The sequence below is a fragment of the Aethalodelphis obliquidens genome, unplaced genomic scaffold, assembly GCF_003676395.1.
Source record: "Aethalodelphis obliquidens isolate GAN/ISIS:26980383/991018 unplaced genomic scaffold, ASM367639v1 scaffold5, whole genome shotgun sequence".
NCBI classification, from domain to species: domain Eukaryota; kingdom Metazoa; phylum Chordata; class Mammalia; order Artiodactyla; family Delphinidae; genus Aethalodelphis; species Aethalodelphis obliquidens.
The window spans coordinates 52095839-52116224 of record NW_020837949.1 but is presented as its reverse complement, the minus strand read 5'-3'; the positions used below and the strand labels follow the sequence as shown (position 1 = coordinate 52116224).

At 38.6% G+C, this 20386-nt stretch overlaps 1 long non-coding RNA gene across 1 annotated transcript in view; it reads right to left on the bottom strand.

The window, feature by feature from the left end:
* Positions 1-20386, bottom strand: part of LOC113618331 (uncharacterized) — a 283065-nt gene that overhangs the window by 108343 nt on the left and 154336 nt on the right. The gene's annotated exons all lie outside the window — the stretch shown is intronic.

Below are 20386 nucleotides of genomic sequence, written 5' to 3'. Positions count from 1 at the left end.
AAAAAATAGGCATAAGAGCAGAAGTAGGGAGCATTTTGGTGTGGAAGGCACCTTAGTGGATTTCTACCCTTGTAACAGAGTCCCACCTCTGGAGGAGCAGCTGGGTAAGCAGCAGAAGCCTGCTCCTCATTGCAGACTTGTGAGAGGGAGTTCCTAGGGATCACTCAGACTTCGATGTATCCTCAGTATTTGTGGACATGTACCTACTGCTTGACTCCAACTGGGGCAATCGGATGCTGAGATGGCCTGGAGAGCCGGTTTAGAAGCACCACACTGCCGAGTTAGGATAAATGTGCTTTCCTAGAGCCTGTCTGGGCTAAAAACAGGCTCATGCTTTCCATGGATCAGATGAGGGTCAGCCAACATGTGAGTTATATATAAGGACCACTTGTGATAAGCCCTCAGCAGATAAATGCTCAAGAAAGACCAAGGAATTGCTGAGAACTGCAGAGGAAGTAAGTGACTCACTGAAATAGGGAAACTTTGAGCTGCATCAAGGCACTATAGGTGAGGCACTCTGGATGTGCCAGGGTCTTCAAAGACCCCACAAATGTGCTAACAAGAGAATCAGCTTTAATCCATCTGTCAGGCTCAGAGAGAGCACATTCATCCTATAATGGTAGCAAAGAAGTAGCAACTTTTGCATCTCCCTTATCTCTCCTCCCCCCTCCAAGTTCTGCCAAATTAAAGAAAGAAAAATAATGCTAGGAGTGAAGCTGCCAGCAGCCATTGCAAAGCAGGCCCCAGCTTGGAAAGAAGTGGTAGGAGTAGGTTTTAACTTTAAATCCCCTTCTGAGTTTTGTTATTATTTGACCATACATTCTCCTTATTTAAAACAATTATATTTCTTCTTCTTACCTAAGAATGAAGAGAAAAGGTATGGAGACTGCCTAAGTTTGGATGCAGTGATACTATCCCTAATGAGGAATAAAAAAAGATCAGTGGGGCACTGTCCTTTTAATAGAATTACTTTTATGCTTTCCTTTCCTGTGTGTATATCAATTCCAAAGGTGTGGGCAGTGAGTCAAAACCCAGACTCAAACTGATGGATCTGGCACCAGTCAGTCCAACAATATGAATGAATGTAAAAGGGGAAAACAAAAGAAGAGACCAGGGAAATCCCCTGCATTTATGGGAGTAATTGAGCAACTCCTAGGAGAAGGGAATGTAACTTTAAAAAGCTAAGAAGATTTGGACATCGCCCAAGTTAGAACAGCAGGTCTCCCTCCAACTCTGGCCTCTCCCTCACTCTCCATGTGCAGTCAGTCGCCAAGGCCAATCAAGTCCGCTTCCACAGTCTTCTACAGTCATTCCTCTCCATTACCTCTGCTCTGGTTTTGCTTCTCAGCTTCTCATCCCTGGATCTCCTAGCTGGTCTTTCTTCCACATGGTCTAAACACATCATTCTTCACTCAGATTCAAGAGAATAGAACCATGGTTAGCATGGCAGGGAGATGGAGGAAATGGGGAGAGGCTGGTCAAAGGGTACAAAGTTGCAGTTACGCAGGAGGAATAAGTCTAGAGATCTGATGTACAGCATGGTGACCATAGTTAATAATACTGTATCGTATTCTGGAAATCTGCTAAGAGAGTAGATTTCAGGTGCTCTCACCACACACACACACAAAAGATAATTATGTTGAGATGGATATACTAATTAGCTTGACTGTAACATCATTTCACTATGTATATGTAGATCAAAACATCATGTACACCTCAAATATATACATTTTTTACTAAAAAAATTAAAAATAAAAGTACTATATTTGTAAAGCACAAGTTGACACCCTCTTAGGGCAGCTAGATTTCATTCTTTAAAGTAGCAAAGGAAACCATAAACAAAACAAAAAGACAACCCTCAGAATGGGAGAAAATATTTGCAAATGAAGCAACCGACAAGGGATTAACCTCCAAAACATACAAACAACTCATACAGCTCAATATAAAAAAAAACAACCCAATCAAATCAAAAAATGGGCAAAATATAATAGACATTTCTCCAAAGAAGACATACAGATGGCCAAGAAGCACAGGAAAAGCTGCTCAACATCACTAATTATTAGAGAAATGCAAATCAAAACTACAATGAGGTATCACCTCACACCAGTTAGAATGGGCATCATCAGAAAATCTACAAGCACAAATGCTGGAGAGGGTGTGGAGAAAAGGGAACCCTCCTACACTGTTGGTGGGAATGTAAACTGGTACAGCCACTATGGAGAACACTATGGAGGTTCCTTAAATAACTAAAAATAGAACTACCATATGATCTAGCAATCCCACTCCTGGTCATATACTTGGAGAAAACCAGAATTCAAAAAGATACACGCATCCCACTGTTCACTGCAGCACTATTTACAATAGCTAGGACATAGAAGCGAGCTAAATGTCCATCAACAGAGGAATGGAAAAAGATGTGGTACATATATACAATGGAATATTAGCTATAAAAATGAACAGAATAATGCCATTTGCAGCAACATGGATGGACCTAGAGATTGTCATGCTAGGTAAGGTAAGTCAGACACAGAAAGACTAATATCATGATATCACATATGTGGAATCTTAAAAAAAGGGTACAGATGAACTTATTTACAAAACAGAAGTAGAGTCACGGATGTAGAAAACAAACTTTTGGTTACCAGGGGATGGGGGAAAGGGATAAATTGGGAGATTAGCACTGACATATACACACTACTATATATAAAATAGATAACTAATAAGAACCTGCTGTATAGCCTAGGGAACTCTAGTCAATACTCTGTAATGGCCTATATGGGAAAAGAATCTAAAAAAAAAAAGAGTGGATATATGTATATGTATAACTGATTCACTTTGCTGTACCCCTGAAACACAATATTGTAAATCAACTATACTCCAATATAAATCTTTTTAAAAATCATTTAAAAAAAGAAATATCATAATATACAATTTCAATTCTAATATATCACCAGTTTATAACATAGTCTTACTAAATTCTGATTTTTTTAAATTTTATATAGTATTCAAGATTAAAGATGTGAGTGAAACCTTTTAAAATTAATATATTTCAAAGTTTGTTTTGGAACAATCTATTCCATTAAAGAGGACTTGAAAAAAAAAAAAAAGAATGAACTCTGAACACCTTAGCATGATGTTCAGGGCTCCTCATGAGCTAGCCTCAACCTACTCTGCTGTACTTACCTCCTATTACACACACACACACACACACACACACCCCAAAATGCACACACACACACACACACCCCAAAATGCACACACACACACACACACACACACACACACACACACACCCCAAAATGCCCTATCATTCTAGACTGCTTGCCATTGCCCAAATAGGGCATATGCATTTTCTTGTCACTATGCTTTTCCCTCGTATTTTGACTTCAATCTCATGCTCTTACCCCAGTCCCACCTCCACTCTCTTCCTCCCTTCCTGCTTTTGAAATCCTATTCATTGTTCCAGGTCCAGCTTAGATTAGAGCTCTGTAAAGCATTATCAGAAACATCAGAGTGAGCAGAATCATCACCCTTTCTCTGTGCCCCTGATGTTTTTCCACTACACATATGTGCCCCACTTCCATTCTAACTTATAATATAGATTATTTTTGTCTGTCTCCCGCACGAGTTGGTAAATCTCTTGATGGCTTACCTATAATAATAGATGTTTAACTGAATTAAATGCCACTGACTAAAGCAGTTTCCACCACACTCTTAATTTTTCTAAAAGACACCATTCTCGGGTTTTATTACCTACTTGTCCTTCCTGTTTCAGCTGAAATGACTTAGAAAAAAGAAAGAGGTTTCTTTTTTAAAGGACTCAGGACTAATTTTTTAAAATACGTAAAGGTGAAAGAATTTTAAATGTGCCTTTTTAAAATCAAGTACTGCTAAAGGTAAACAGATGGGATTTCTCAGAACTGTGACTTGCTTTTCTATTTGAAGCAAGCGTCTGTTTTTAGGGAAAAGCAGCTTAAAAATAAGTTATCTAAACTTGGTTTTAAAGGTGCCCAATAACTGTGGCCATGCAGCAAAACAATTATCTTGTTCATTTGACAGAACCAGCACATGGTCTTCTTTGTTTTCTTTTCTTTTTTTTTTAATGGCCAGCTTAGGTGTTACCCTTTTAAGTGGATTGGGGCAAAGATTATGTGATAGGAAAACTCAGTGATTTTAGAACCCCAAAAGCCTCATCATGACCTAGAGCCCATTTCATATATACTATTTTCAGTCTACCCCAGCAGAAACGCTCATCCTCTTCTCTGTGACAAACATAGAACTAATCTCATGGTAGCAGAGTTCTGTTTTCTTTTTCTCCACTGAATTTCGGATGCCTTGAGGACAAAGACTGCCCTATCCACATTTGTACCCCTTGCACAGTGATTAGCATTTTATAAGCACTCAATAAATATGTGCTAATTAAATGAAAGATCAAAAGGATGGCAATGAAGTTTAACAGCAATCTGGTATGGTGGAAAAAAGAGGGGCTTTGGAGCCAAAAGACGTGAGTATAAATATTACTTCATATTTTACAAAGCACTTTTATTTACAAAGCCCAAGAATGCTATGCAGTGATATGGTAGCCATTAGTACTGTTGACAAAATATCTGTCTCTCTCATTCGAATAGAATGGCATTTTCTGGCCCCCCCTGGGGTTGATGGGACCATGTGACCAGCCAATGAGTTGAATATGCAAGTGACATTTGTCATCTCCAGACTAGAGCACTTAGCTGGCAATGTAAGTTTCTGGAGCCCTCTCTTTTTCTTCTGGCATAGAGACAGCCATCATTCAATATGCTCTGTTAGCTGGGGTCCCCAAGTGACAAGAACAACCCCACCATCTCCTGCCAATCTTTGTTAGATGTTTGGCTTAAGTGAGAGAAAAATTTTAAATGTTCATTAAAGCCACTGAGATTTGTAGGTCATTTGTTAGCACAACATAACCTACCCTATATGACTGATATAAGCAAGCAAAACAGTCATATTTAACAGATAAAAACGAGGTCCAGAGAAACTAAGGGACATTTTCAAGACTGTATTAGGCAACAGCTACAAGTGTAGTAAGTAGCAGAAATGAACTTCATTATCAGATTTTTTTACTGTAAATGCAGAGCATTTTTACATCTATTTTAAAGGGAAAAATATTTTATGTATTTAATTGAACACAAGTGCATGTGTATGTATGTGTGTGTGTTATATATACACACGTGCATATAATTTTGAGATGTAGGATAAAATGGACGTAATCGAAATCACAAATTCAAGTGTAGCATATTAAAATATTGTTGTTTTAGTCTTCTTTAGTGAAAACTTTAAAATTTATCTTTAAACATAAAATTGTTTATAGTTTTAATTAACAAAAAAAGTCTGAAGTTTTAGAATTGTTTATACAAACCAACTAACCTGAGTTTTTTAAATTATCTCCTTATTTAGAAAAAATACAGACTTTTTTGTTTATTTGGGAAACAATCTTGACTTCTAATTAATCTTTGGGTAATTTCCAATAATTAGAAACCTTATAATTTTATACATTCTTGTCAAAGTTACATGCATCTTTAGAATTATTACCAGAATAATCAGAAATATTTTATATATTTACAATTATTAAACTGAGTGTTATAAGGATTAGGAACTAAAATAGACTTTTCTGTTTTTGTTATATAATCTTAGAGCTTTTTTTGCATTTTTGCTGCTGAAATTCAGGATGCTTTTCTTTACTCTCATTAATTGTGACTAATAATACATAAACAAACTAATCTTTCTCTTGAATGATAAAAAGCATTTTCAAAAACATTAATTATCATTTATATAGTGCTATGTAGGCTACCATGAATGTCCTTCCCTTTTCCTCCAGCAATTTATATTTTCAGGGAACTGAAAACATTCCCTCTAGTTTTAATCTTACTCTTCAAGGACAATATACAAAGGAATTGGGAAACAATATACATTATTGAGAAGCCCTTTAAAATAAAAAAAATCCCCCCCCAACAAAACTTAAAACCCTGGATGGTTTCCCAGTTATTGTACTCCTCTGCAAAATTTAACCACTTAATGATCCAGGATCAATTTATAAAATGCCTATTTAGATGCTTCAGAGAGAAAAAAAAAATCTCCAAAACAGTAATTATCAAATGAGTAATTTAAATTTCCTATGATTATTATCATCCCTGGAAATACCAGTGTCAGAATACTAGAAAACTATAACACTGGAAAAGGATGGTAGGCTGAATCAGTTAAGGATCTCTGACTAAATGCAACTGAAAACAACCCTTATTAACTTAAGAAAACTGTGTTCACTAGACAGATACTGAGTATCTCACAGAATCCCAAGAAAAAGTTAAGATCTTGGGAAAAACAGGGGCAGGTAGTTTGGGCCCTCTCCTGGCCATTAACAAAAGGAGTTTCTTCAAGGCACCACCACCAAAATGGACTGATTCCAAATGTTTTCTGTCCTTGTGACAAGGCTAAGATTCCCAGAAGAATGAATCTGATTCTTTTAGCCTCAATCGCACATATAAACCCTAGCCAGGGAAGGAGATGCGGCCCTTCCCTTGACCATCCACTAAGACCAAGCAGGATGAGGGAGGGATCCTTTTCCAGGGGACAATTGGCATACTGTTAGCAAAGCCAGGGGGAATAGATGCTGAGCACTGAAAAATCACATGTCCAGATGGTTTTTTTTTTTGTTGTTTGCTTGTTTGCGGTACGCGGGCCTCTCACTGTTGTGGCCTCTCCCATTGCAGAGCACAGGCTCCAGACGCACAGGCTCAGCAGCCATGGCTCACGGGCCCAGCCGCTCCATGGCATGTGCGATCCTCCCGGACCGGGGCACGAACCCGTGTCCCCTGCATCGGCAGGCGGACTCTCAACCACTGCGCCAACAGGGAAGCCCTGTCCAGATGTTTTAAGGTCTAAATCTGTAAAATGAGATCTTGGGGCTTTGTTAGGCTCCCATCTTAATCCTTCTGAGAAACCAACAAAGTTTTGAAAAATTAAGACAGGATAACTGATAGGGTTTAGATACAAAGAAGGCTTAATTTCATGCACCTCTGTCCTAAAATTCCATCTTTCAGATTCTGTAAAAGTTAATAAAAAGAGACATGATGAGTACTGATGTTTCCTTTTCACTGAACCTGTTTATTTGGGATCTTTGCTGAGGAAGCACCTTAGCTAACTGGCAGTGATCTTATTTTCAAATAGGGTCACATTCTGAGAAACTGGAAGTTAGGACTTCAACATATGGATTTGGGGGAGTCATACGTTAAACCCATAACATCGAGATTCTGGTCTCATGATGTACCAAAGGTTATTTTGTTTTTTGTTATCCAACTTGTAGCAGCTAACCTGTTCTGACCACAGATGATCTGTGGCTTCCTATACCCTGTATTCTTAACTGGGCATTAGCTGTGTGTTAACATTTTGCTCTTTCTAGCACTCCCACTTTACACATTGGCTACCCTCATACAACACTTTGCTGGTGTGCATGTACTAGCACCCCTTAGCTGTACGTGTGAAAAGCAAAGAGAAGGGCAAGGACTAGACTCAGGGAAAAGTATTCAAATGGTTAGGTGAGGCCAAGAGGGATCTGACCTCTTACATTTGAAAAATGTTTAATTTCCCAACACACTACTACACAGGCTTGCATTGTTCATTCTTGTATTCAGGGAGAAAAACTGCAGGCCATTTCTGCCATCTGAGAAACATCCAGTTTTCCTTGTCATAGCTGACCGTGTCACAGACTTCTTAATCTCCCATGGATGTTCAGAGACATAAAAGTTATATGCCTACCAACTATTAGAGTTACTGTTTTGGAAAAGAGCAGGTCATTACTTCTAAATGTCACACACATGGACATAAGTACACTTCCGTTTTATTGATATTGACTTCGGCGTAGAGAAAATTTCTCAAAAGTCCATATTTTGCTGTTTGATTCTTTTACATATAATCATATAATCTCTGACTTTGTAATATATGAGTCTTTACACTTGTATTAGGATGGTATATCTAGTTATCTTGTTTAATTTATTCCAGATGCATGGAAATGGTTTCAGTGACCAATCATATTGGGAGAAACAAGTTTCTATTTCTGTTTTAATGCATTGAATACCTTCTAGAAGAACTTCTCCCTTCAATTTTTTAAACTTTTGAACTCTTTTGTGTGTACTTAACATCATGTTCAAAATTTGTGTGGTCTTTTCTAGGATTAGAAGAACAGGGAGAAACACAATAAGAAAATATTCTACTTATAATTAGGTCCCTCAGAAACACTTTCACTAAAACCGAGGTTACTTGAAAAGATCCTTGCTTTGCCTTTGAACCTGAATTTGAACTCAGGAAGTCTACTTTGATTAGTTTTGAAATAGAACTTCAAGATTAATTGCTATATTCACTAGAGTTTTTGAGTGGAAAAAGTTCCACCATATCATTTTGAAATGTAAAAGCACGTGAATAGCATTTATTCTACAGGTGCCATTCATGAAACAGTAATTGCAAGTCATCTTTGTGAAATGTAAACACAAAAGATATTGGGGTGAAATCCAATTGGGAGCAATTTTGTCCAGAAGCCACAAGAATCAAATCACATTAAATATGTGTATATAACTTGGTGAGTCAAATTCATCATTTTTGTGAGATCACAAAGAGGTAAAATATATAATTAAACCTAATACCTACTTCATTTTATGTTTTTCCTAATGTCTTGAATAACATTCTTTAGTTATTCCTTACCGCTCAATTGTATACAGTTTAAATCCCTTCAACTTTACCTTTTCCTAAAATAAATGATGTCGACAATGTAATCACAGAGTCAATTAGGATTAACTTTCATTTCCCTCTCCAGATCCATCTCTCTTCTTTTTCACTTTGTTATGTGCATGTGGGAGTGGGGGAGATAACTCACTGACCTGGATCAGTGGCATTAGCATTTTCTCGTGGACTTGACCAAACGTGAGCACCATCAAGAGATGGCAGGAGGAAATGGAATTGGTCACAGTACTTATTCCCCTGGTTCCCTCCTGCAGGGTTGCCATGAGCTGGCTGTATCTATCCAACCTAAACCCATTCCTGTCAAGCAGCCCTCTCCTTATACAGCTGTCTCTACCTCCAGGTACAGGTAATCATGACCTCTCTTCAGACCTTAAGGCCTAGGATTAGTAAAACCTTCTTGTTACTAACTCCAGCATGCTGCCTGATCCTTTTTGGTATATCTATATTCTTCTCATGTCTGTGAATATGAGAGCCCTTTATTAAACTCTACTCGAAATGTTCTAATTTGAGTATCCCATCTAATCCCTGCTGGAACCAGGACTGACACTGTTATCAATCTAATTACATATGTATATATATGTCTGCATATATTGATATATATATCAATTAGATTGATATGTGTGTGTGTGTGTGTGTGTGTATATATATATATATATACACACATACTTACATATACGTATACATTAAAAATCTGCTGGAGAAATGTTTATTGATTTAGCAAATCAGAGAAAACTGAATCCTGAACTGACAGTGGAGTAAACTATAAAGAAATGGGTGTACATTTGGAGATCAGCTTGGTGCTTTGCGACCACCTAGAGGGATGGGATAGGGAGGGTGGGAGACGCAAGAGGGAGGAGATATGGGGATATATGTATATGTATAGCTGATTCACTTTGTTATAAAGCAGAAACTAACACACCATTGTAAAGCAATTATACTCCAATAAAGATGTTTAAATAAAAAGAAATGGGCGTACACAGCAAAACTTGAAATGGGTATGATAGTAGAGGTAATGATAGCCAAAAATAGGAACAAAGGTTGAAAAAATCTGTTAAAGAACCATTGGGACTTCCAGATCCCATCTGCCCACTCCATGCAACCAGGTGGCAGCCCCACTCCAGCCCTGGCAGAGCATCAGGGGTTTACATAAATCATAGAGTCTCACTTAAGATGTTAAAAAAAAAAAAAAAGCTGGTAGTACTTTACAGTGTAGAAGGGTAAACAAGGAAATGAAGGAAAGATTAATATCCTGGATAATCAGGCTCCTAATTTTCTTACCCAGTTTGGCTCCCAGAACCCTTCAGGTAAGAATTTAGAAAGCCACCTGAAGAATCCAACAAGACCAGAGAAGAGACACAAAGATACTGATAGCAGGAATTTCTTAAGCAAGTGGTTAAGAGTAGAATCATCCTATGGGGAACTCCACAATTGCCCAGCCTAGTCGATGAGAATAGAGCAACTATTATGTTTTTAAATGTCCCATAATTATATATGAACATATAATCAAGCATCACCAGATACTGATATAAAATCTCTACTCTGAAAGACAAGGATTAAAACAACCTGCAGAAATAAGCAGCGTAAAGATAGCAAAGACTGTGCATAGAGATAAACTTCAATAATATATTTTCCAGTGGGTAAGAAAAGATCCTGCATTCATGAACAAGAACAGAATGTTATAAAAAGAAACATTCTGGAAAAAAAATACTTGGACATTTAAAATATGATAGCAGAAAGTGAAAACTCAGTTGGAGAATGTTGGAAGATGAAGTTGATAAATATAGCAAAGCACAGAGTAATTAAAAATAGGACAGGGAAAAAAATTTTTTAAATAGAGGACCAATGAAGGAAGTCTAATATCTGAAATAGTAATAGTTACAGAAAACAGAAAAAGTGAAGAAACAGAAATCATCAAAGAAATAATTTTAGAAAATTTTCTATAACTGAAAGACATGAGTTTTCATACTAAAAGGAACAAACTGAATAAACAGATCATTGACTCAAAAAGAGACCAAAGAACATTTAGAACACTAGGGATAAAGGAAAGACACTACAAGCCTACAGGAAGGGGGGAAAAGGGCTGTAAAATGTCAAAAATTATGTCCTAAGATTTCTCAACAGCAACTCTAGATACTTGAAAATAGAAGATTTCAACAACATGAGGGAAAAGGTTGTCCAACCTAGAATTGTATATCCATCCAAACTACCAGTCAACTGTGAGGATAAAGTGATGTCATTTTCAAACATGAAAAATCTCAGAAATTCAACTGTATCTATAGAGGGCAACCAGTCTAGGTAGAAGCAAGTCAGAATGCTCTGAGAAAAACAGATATAACTGATATAATACCTGAAGGGAACGAACACCTTGAAAAGATTTAGATATCTGGAAGAGATATTGAGATTAAATTATTGATAAATACCTTTTCCAAAAATCAAGCAAAAACAACAGAATTACTAACACTAGAGAATAGGTGAGGTTGTATTAGTAACAAATATATTTTTAGATTCATCAAAAACAATATAACTAATCTTCAATTAAGCAAGAAATAGGATAATTACAGTTTACTACATGGCTCCATCCTAAATAATTTGCATATTTTAGGAAGATAAATATGAATATTAATATAACCAAAACAATGATAAAAATAAAATGGGACACTGGAGGAAATGGAGATGTGTGTGTGAGTAGTGGCAAAATGGGAGAATTTGGCAACAGAGAGCTAAATCCTTAGTGGAAAATCAAAAGATAAAGCCTAAAATTTTTAAAATAATAACATAGCAATATAAGCATATTATTTAGAGATATAGAAGTTAACAACAAAAGAATCAACTAATAAATTATTTTAAAATTTATATTTTTTATGGAAGTATAGCTAATCCATAATGCTTTGCCACCTTCAAATTTTAATAGTTGATTCATTATTCCCAGTTTGAAAGCTTAAATTAAGTACTGTTTCAGCACTCCCTACATTCAACCTACTCAACCACATTTCCTCCCTTCAGTATAAGCAATGATTACATCAACCCATGTTTTCCAACCCAGCTTTCACGGGTATAGATCCTTGATGAAAATTATTCAATAAAAATTGAATTCATTCATTCACTAATGTATGTGAATTATGGAAATGTATTTCCTCAACCTAAATTACTCTCAATGGTAGGCAAATATGAAGAATCCAGCCACAATTTCTGTCCTTTCCTAAGCTCTATGCCATCTGAATTTTCAGAGTTAGTAAACTGTTACTTGGGAATTGCCCTTGTCAATATATTTTTCAAAATTTCCTAAGGCATGAGAAACACATCATTCTTTCTTTAAATGCAAAATGTTGGGTTTTCATGTAACAATGTTTTGATGTTTGTTCATATAAGACTTAGTTTCAATATCAGAACAAGAAAGGGTTGTTCCTAGTTCCTATATTAAATGGGATATTATATTATCCATGAAGGGCTTTAACCAATAGTCAAAGATGAGAGGTTTCTCAACAGGACATATGTTTCAGCCATACACAAGTTACTCAGCTCCTGTCAGCAGGTAGCAGTGTTACAGAGCCAATCTTCAGGAGCACAAGATGAACAGCAGGAATAAGCAAGGCACAAGAACTTCCCCAGAGCTATAGCCAACCCACTTTCTGTCTGTCACAAGGTCTACATATCTCTCCGTAACTCTAAGACCTGGATGTAACATGCAGTAGTCAGGGATATTGCAGGGATTGATGGCCTTTTCTGAAGCACTGGGGGACTCACACCTTGGGCAAGGAATATAACCATTCACATATGTAGGATTTCTTTTTGGCTTCTGTGACAGATGTAACATTGGTTTCTTATTTCAGGAAGTCACTTAAACATGACTCAAGTCAAAGATATGTTAGAAACCCATTTAACTATTTCTTAGCCCAAATACAAACATAAATGGAATGAAATGGGGGACATGAAATGGTTTTTGTAGCAGGAGGCAAGGCCTTTAATGAAACAACCACATTGTAGTTTCCCTGGGGACATTTAGCAATAAATACCTTGACACAAGGTTATGCACTTTAACCCCGGGCTGACACAGAGGCTGGTGGAGAGGATCAGGCTAAAGGGAGGGAGAGTTGGTTACTTTAGTATTTGCCAGCTTCAAGTTCAAACCAAATGCACACATTCCATATTTCATGATAACCCCCTAAAAATCCCTGGGGCCACTTTTACAGCTCTTGTACATTCAGGTTGCATTGCTCCTGCAAGGAAAGAACAGGCCTGTATCATTTAGTCCATTATGGTCCATTCCAATTCCTCAACTGACATATCGATGCCAGGCTCTGATCTGGGTACTTCATGTACATTATCTCAGGTAACCTTCACAATGATCCTTGAGGTAGGTATGGTGACACTCACTGTACATATGAGAAAACTCGGTTTTACAGAAGTTGAGTACCTTGCTTGCGAGTGTCATAGCCATGATTAGAAATCACTTTGTTATGCTGCCTATTCCTCACGTCAGTGATATAACATGGAGATATTACCCTGAGAGAAGTCACGTCTGCTCAGATCACCTCCTTAGAAGCCCTACTTTAAGAGATCTTCTCTCATCCCCCAAATACCAGCCCTCTTTCATCACAACCACCAAGAACATGAAATATGAGAAAGGAAGGGGAAAATAAGGTAGAGAGATAACAAGAACAGAGTGGAAGGAGATGAGGAGGTAGGGTTTTAGATTTTATTTTATTATTATTATTTTTTTGCTGTACGCGGGCCTCTCACTGTTGTGGCCTCTCCCGTTGCGGAGCACAGGCTCCAGATGCGCAGGCTCAGCGGCCATGGCTCACGGGCCCAGTGGCTCTGCAGCATGTGGGATCTTCCAGGACCAGGGCACGAACTTGTGTCCCCTGCATCGGCAGGCGGACTCTCAACCACTGCGCCACCAGGGAAGCCCTAGATTTTATTTTAAAATATGTAAATAGAACAAAAATATGAAGGAAACTTGGAAAATATCAACAAATGCTAATTCTAAGTAACTGGTATATTAGTTTCCTTTATATAATCTTTGTACTTGCTTGCATGTTTCAAATGTTTTATATTAAATTAAAATAATATTTATTTAAAATAAAAAATAGGTCTGGGCCAAATTGGGACATAAACGTGACTACCACACTGATGTTTTAGACTGTAATCTAAAAGTAATAGGGGAGCTTTCTAAGAAGGAAATGACAGCCTTGAGATTGTGACAACTCTCAGAGCTGAGTGAAGAATGGATCAAAAAGGGAACAGAGAAGGGTCAGGGAAATCAGTGAAAAGGCCTCCCCCACAATGATGGTAGAACGTGACAAGATCTAAGGCATGGTGAGGGCTGAGGAAATTGACAGAACAGGATGGAAGTGAGAAATTTCCAGGAGTGGGTTCCATGTGACTTTCTGACTGTTGGACTGTCAAGGACAGGGGCAGACAGAAGAATCAACTATAATCCCAAGCCTCCCAGGCTAGTTGGTTAAACTGACATAAAGCCAAGGAGAAAGTGGCACAGGTCTGAGAGGAAAAGTTATTGGTTCAGTTTGGCGCTCCTATTCAGAAGCGCTGACAGGAAAGCAAATGTGAGGCATCCACAGGCAATTAGAAATGGGGGCCAAGAGCTGTCGAGAAAGATCAGGGCTGAAGGTAGATAATCACTGGTCTTCTGCACAGGTGTGATCATCAAAGACATGAGGCTGAATAAGGATGTCCAGAAAAGAGAACCAAAAAAACCAGAAAGAGACAGAAAATGGGGGGAAAAGTTTCGGAGTCTAACAGTATAATCTAGTAAAGAAATATCTGCCTCACATAAACATACCGTCAGCAAGGAAATTCTCAGGACTTTGAATTCATCCTGAGGGAGTCAGGGCAGGAGAGCATTGCCAGTATATCTATGCTGTTCTAGTAACAGCTGTAAGTATTTAATATAATCTTACTTTTCCCTCACAATAGCTCTGCAGGGTGATATTACCATGCCAGTTTGATAAAAGAGGGACTCGCAGCTCAGAGATAAGAAGGAATTTACCTAAGTTCACACAGCTAACAAGTGGCAAAGCTGGGATTCAAATCCACATTGGAATGATTCCAAAGCAGATATTCTTTCCTATAAGTTCTGAAACAATCCATCTAGGGAGCAATTTCATGTCTCTGATAGGTCATATCTTTTAAGAGGACATGGGATAATTGAAGTGTGCTGAACCCCGTAGAACATGGTTGAGAGCACCTTATTATTACTTCACATAACCATTTCTTCAGATTTCAAGTGAGCCTGTCTATGACTTAGTCATTTTTCTATGCTGGGTTTTTTGGCATTTGGTTTTTGGAGAGGGGGGTGGTTACAAGGAATTTATGTATTTGCTCCAGATATTTGTTTCTTTAACAAGGGAATCAGGGCAAAACATTTGCTCAGATCAGTTTTTCTTCCATGCTGAAGTAAAATGCTTAGTCAAAGAAATAAGCGTCAAACTTTGGAGGCCCTGCCTCAGTGTTCTCTGTGCTTTTCAACTGCGAGTAAGTAATTGAGTGAGAACACTAAAAAGGAGGTCTCTGAATCAGGAGTAATGGATGAACTGTGGTGTAACCTGACCTTAGCAGGTGCCCAGTAAGATTGCCATCCACTTTAACACCCCCTAAACACTCTCTGCAATCCTTAGCACAGAGAGCAGGTGAGAAACAGGCTCTAGAAGTAGTAGTGTGGTTGACAGGGCCTGTCTCTTACAAATAGAACCCATGAGGGCCTGGATTTAAGCCTCCAATTCCCATGGACAGTTTGAGTCTCAGCCCATTTCAGATGGCTCAGATGGAAGCCCATAGTTAGTGCAGTAAGTCTCTATAACATAGGAGGTAAAGCAAACAAAATCAAAATCAATCCCATTGTTACCATTCTGTCAATAGGCAAAGTACATCAGGGATCCAGGCTTCTGAAAGATTGAAAGAGATAAGGAAATGAGTTAACTTCCGTATCTTTACTTGGTTTCTGCCACTGCCCAAGAGGTGGGAAAATACTGACCAAGTCCAACCTCTCCCTATTAGCACTCAATCAGTAACAATGTTTTTAAACTTCAAATTTAAGAGTCCAGAAGACATCCAAATTTAAGGATGTTTAAAAAACATCCTTTTAAAATCTGCCATGCTCTTTTTAAATGGCTCCTTGATAAGGTATTGTCCTAAATATCTTGAAATATTCTGTAACCTGTATTGCTCAAGAAACCTATGACCCGGAACTGGCCCACAGACAGAATAAATTTCGCATATAGAAACAGAAAATATCCTGTATCTTGGTTGTTGGCCTTGAAGGATGGAAATTATCAGGAAACTGGAGTACTAGTGGATTGCTATAAAATATGTATTTGTTTACTGCCATTCTGGGTGAGCCTCATCGTATAGTAGTCCACAAAATATTGAAAGGACATAGAATGGATAGTCAGAAGACTGTAAGCTTGAACTGCTGCCAGCACATTAGCAAAGAACACAAATTTTTCCAGACAGACCAAAGAACTATGTAAACACCAAGTCACTCTTTTTTCTCATCTGGTGAGGAAGCGATAAACAGACTGAAAATCAACCTTGTGTTGATTCCTCCCTTTCAGGCAATGACTTGTTAATCTAATAGCTTAGTTTTATTGGCCAGCTATTTCAAATCAAGAGTCTTTCTCCACAAACCCATATTTTATACTACCAACTGTGCACTAGATATAAATGAGTATAGTATACACATGAATCAATGAGACACATGAATAAACATGCCCATGGGGCAGTAGAATACTGTTAAAAGAAAAAGAAACAGTAGTTGAAGAAAAAAGCTTTGCTGAGGGGAATTTTATATTCACTCTTTCTCTTTTTAATGGCTTTGAAAATGGAAAGCAGAAAGATATGATACATTACTAAAATTGTAAATATTCCTGGTGATATTTTTGCATAAAGTGTATACATTCATTTTGGTTTCTTTAAATCTCTCGTTCTTAGAAACACTGACTCAAATCAAAAGAAATACTGACATACGTGAGGTGCTTTGCAGAGTTTATTTTAATGTTTTAGCTTTGCATTAAGTAGTTTTTGTAAACTAAATGTTCTGTTTCAAGCCAGTTCAGCAAACCGTCACGCATACACATCCATGAGTACATTGTGAATGTTAAAAAAAAAAAAAAAAGTTTTGACTTGCTAGTGCCTTAGAAAAACAGCAAAATTTGAATATGGATTGAAATTCAGCAACTTAATACTGGTTTCATTTCAGGACATAGTTGATGTCCATGATCAAGGGACATTTTTGTGGAATGTACAGTCCATATTAATTTCCCAGATTTGGCCCATTTGAAACAGAAGCCTATTGGTACTGCCAGGAAGATCTGGGAAATCATTAATACAGCTCAGAAATATGGATGGCCTTGCCCGCTGCCTCAAATTATCCCAACTCATGGGTGAAGGGAAAAATCAGACTCATTGATTTTATTACCATATTTCATCAATTCTAAGACATTTTTTGCATATTTAAACCTCTAATATTGTGATGTGTCTTTAATCTATTTCATCTTAGAATTAATTGGAAGCATTTTTCTTTCTTAATGACATATAAAATAAACATATGCTACTATTGTTGGCATTTTGGATTAGATGAAATATGATATACTTAAACCTCACTATTTCTTAGTAAAATATTTCAAATTAGTAAAAGCAAAAGATCTGAATTGTAGAGAATGTTTTTAAAATACAGTTTTATTAACTTTAGTCTTAAGGGCAATTTGCAACTTAAAGACCTTGGAGGAATTTTAAAGTATGAATTTGCTACAGGGATTATATTTAAGTAATAACAGTAAATGTAATAAGGGCTTAATAACTACCAAAGTCTACTTTGTAAACTTTCTGTATACATTTTTCTTATTTAGCCCTCTTATCAACCCTATTTGTCAGGGATTTGAGGAGAACAAAAACCGTTTCCATGCCTAAGTTATAAATCAATTGAAAAACAAACTATTGGTTTGATAGATGGGAGATTCAAATACTACCTTTGTTACTTAAAGGACTGATGTGTGAGAATTTGGCCTGTCTGCAGATAATAGGGCTGATACAGAAAGAAACAGCAGGGTAGGAAAATACTTGCTCCCTACTACCACATATGAGGTAGGAATAATATTATTTCCATTATAAAGAAGAAAACTGAGGAGACTTTCAAGATGGCGGAGGAGTAAGACATGGAGATCACCTTCTTTCCCACAAATACATCAAAAATACATCTACATGTGGAACAACTCCTACAGAACACCTACTGAATGCTGGCAGAAGACCTCAGACTTCCCAAAAGGCAAGAAAATCCCCACATACCTGGGTAGGGCAAAAGAAAAAAGAAAAAACAGAGACAAAAGAATAGGGATGGGACTGGCACCTCTGGGAGGGAGCTGTTAAGGAGGAAAGGTTTCCACACACTAGGAAGCCCCTTCACTTGTGGAGACAGGGGCTGGCGGGGGGCGGGAAGCTTCGGAGCCATGGAGGAGAGTGCAGCAACAGGGGTGCAGAGGGCAAAGTGGAGAGATTCCCGCAAAGAGGATCGGTGCTGACCAGCACTCACCAGCCTGAGACACTTGTCAGCTCACCCACTGGGGTGGGTGGGGGCTGGGAGCTGAGGCTCGGGCTTCAGAGGTCACATCCCAGGGAGAGGACTGGGGTTGGCTGCTTGAACACAGTCTGAAGGGGGCTAGTGCGCCACAGCTAGCCATGAGGGAGTCCGGGAAAAAGTCTGAAACTGCCTAAGAGGCAAGAGACCACTGTTTCTGGGTGTGTGAGGAGTGGGGCTTCCTGTTCCATGTGCCCACAGATGGCAGAGCACTGCCTAAGCGAGCTCCAGAGATGGGTGTGAGCTGTGGCTATCAGCTCAGACACCAGAGACAGCCATGGACCACTAACGCTACCACTGCTGCCACCAAGAACCCTGTGTGCAAGCGCAGGTCACTACCTGCACCCCCCTAGGAGCCTGTGCAGCACGCCACTGCCAGGGTCCCGTGATCCAGGGACAACTTCCCCAGGAGAACACACGGTGCACCTCAGGCTGTTGCAATGTCATGTTGGACCCTGCTGCCACAGGCTCGCCCTACATTCCAATTATGACTACTGCACTCCTCCCTCTCCCCAGCCTGAGTGGGCAAGAGAGCCCTATTCAGCTGCTGCTTTAACTCCCACCTGTCCGGGCAGGGAACAGATGCCTGAGGGTGGCCTACACGCAGAGGCGGGGCTAAACCCAAAACTGAACCCCAGGAGCTGTGTGAACAAAGAGAAAGGGAAATTTCTCAGTGCAGCCTCAGGAGCAGCAGATTAAATCCCGCTGTCAACTTGATAAACCCTGTCTCTGTAGAATACCTGAATAGACAACGAATGTTCACAAAATTGAGGCGATGGACTTCGGGAATAACTGTAGACTTGGGGTTTGCTTTCTGTGTCTGATTTGTTTTTGGTTTTATGTTTATCTTTGTTTAGTTTTTAGTGCTTGCTGTCAATGGTGGATTTGTTTATTGGTTTGGTTGCTCTATTCCTCTTTTGTTTTCCTTTTTTCTCTTTTTGTGAGTGTGTGTGTATGTTTCTTTCTGTGATTTTGTCTGTTTATGTTTCCTTTTATCATTTGTCCTAGGGTTCTATCTGTTCATTTTTTCTGGTTTTTTTTTAGATTTTCGTTTTGTTTTCGTTTGCTTGCTTGTTTTCTTTTTCTCAGTGTATGTGTTTGTATGTTACTTTGTGTGATTTTGCCTGTTTAGTTTTGCTTTTACCATTTGTTTTTGGGTTCTATCTGTTCATCTTTCTTTTCTTCCTTTTCTTCTGAGCTGTGCAGTGGCAGGGTCTTGGTGCTCCAGCCGGGGGTTGGGCCTGAGCCTCCAATGTGGGAGATCCAAGTCCAGGACATTGGACCAACAGAGACCTCCTGGCCCCACATACTATTAATTGGCAAGAAATCTCAGTTGCAACACTAAAACCCAGTTCCACCCAATGACCAGCAAGCTCCAGTGCTGGATGCCTCATGCCAAACAACTAGAAAGACAGGAATACAACCCCACCCATTAGCAGAGAGGCTGCCTAAAGTCATACTAAGTTCAGAGACACACCAAAACAAACCACCGGATGCGGCCCTGCCCACCAGAAGGACGAGATCCAGCCCCACTCACCAGAACACAGGCACCAGTCCCCCCCACCACCAGGAAGCCTACACAACCCACTGAACCAACTTCACTCACTGGGGGAAGACACCAAAAATAAGAGGAACTATGAACTTGCAGCCTGCAAAATGGAGACCGAAAACACAGTAAGTTAAACAAAATAATAAGACAGAGAAATAGGCAGAGGATGAAGGAGCAGGGTAAAAACACACCAGACCAAACAAATGAACAGGAAACAGGCAGTCTACCTGAAAAACAATTCAGAGCAACGACAGTAAAGATGATCCAAAATCTCGGAAAAGAATGGAGAAAATACAAGATATATTTAAGAAGGACCTAGAACAACTAAAGCACAAACAAACAATGATGAACAACACAATAAATGAAAATAAAAATAATCTAGAAGGAATCAGTGGCAGAATACTTGAGGCAGAAGAATGGATAAGTGACCTGGAAGACAGAATAGTGGAAATAAGTGCCACAGAGCAGAATAAAGAAAA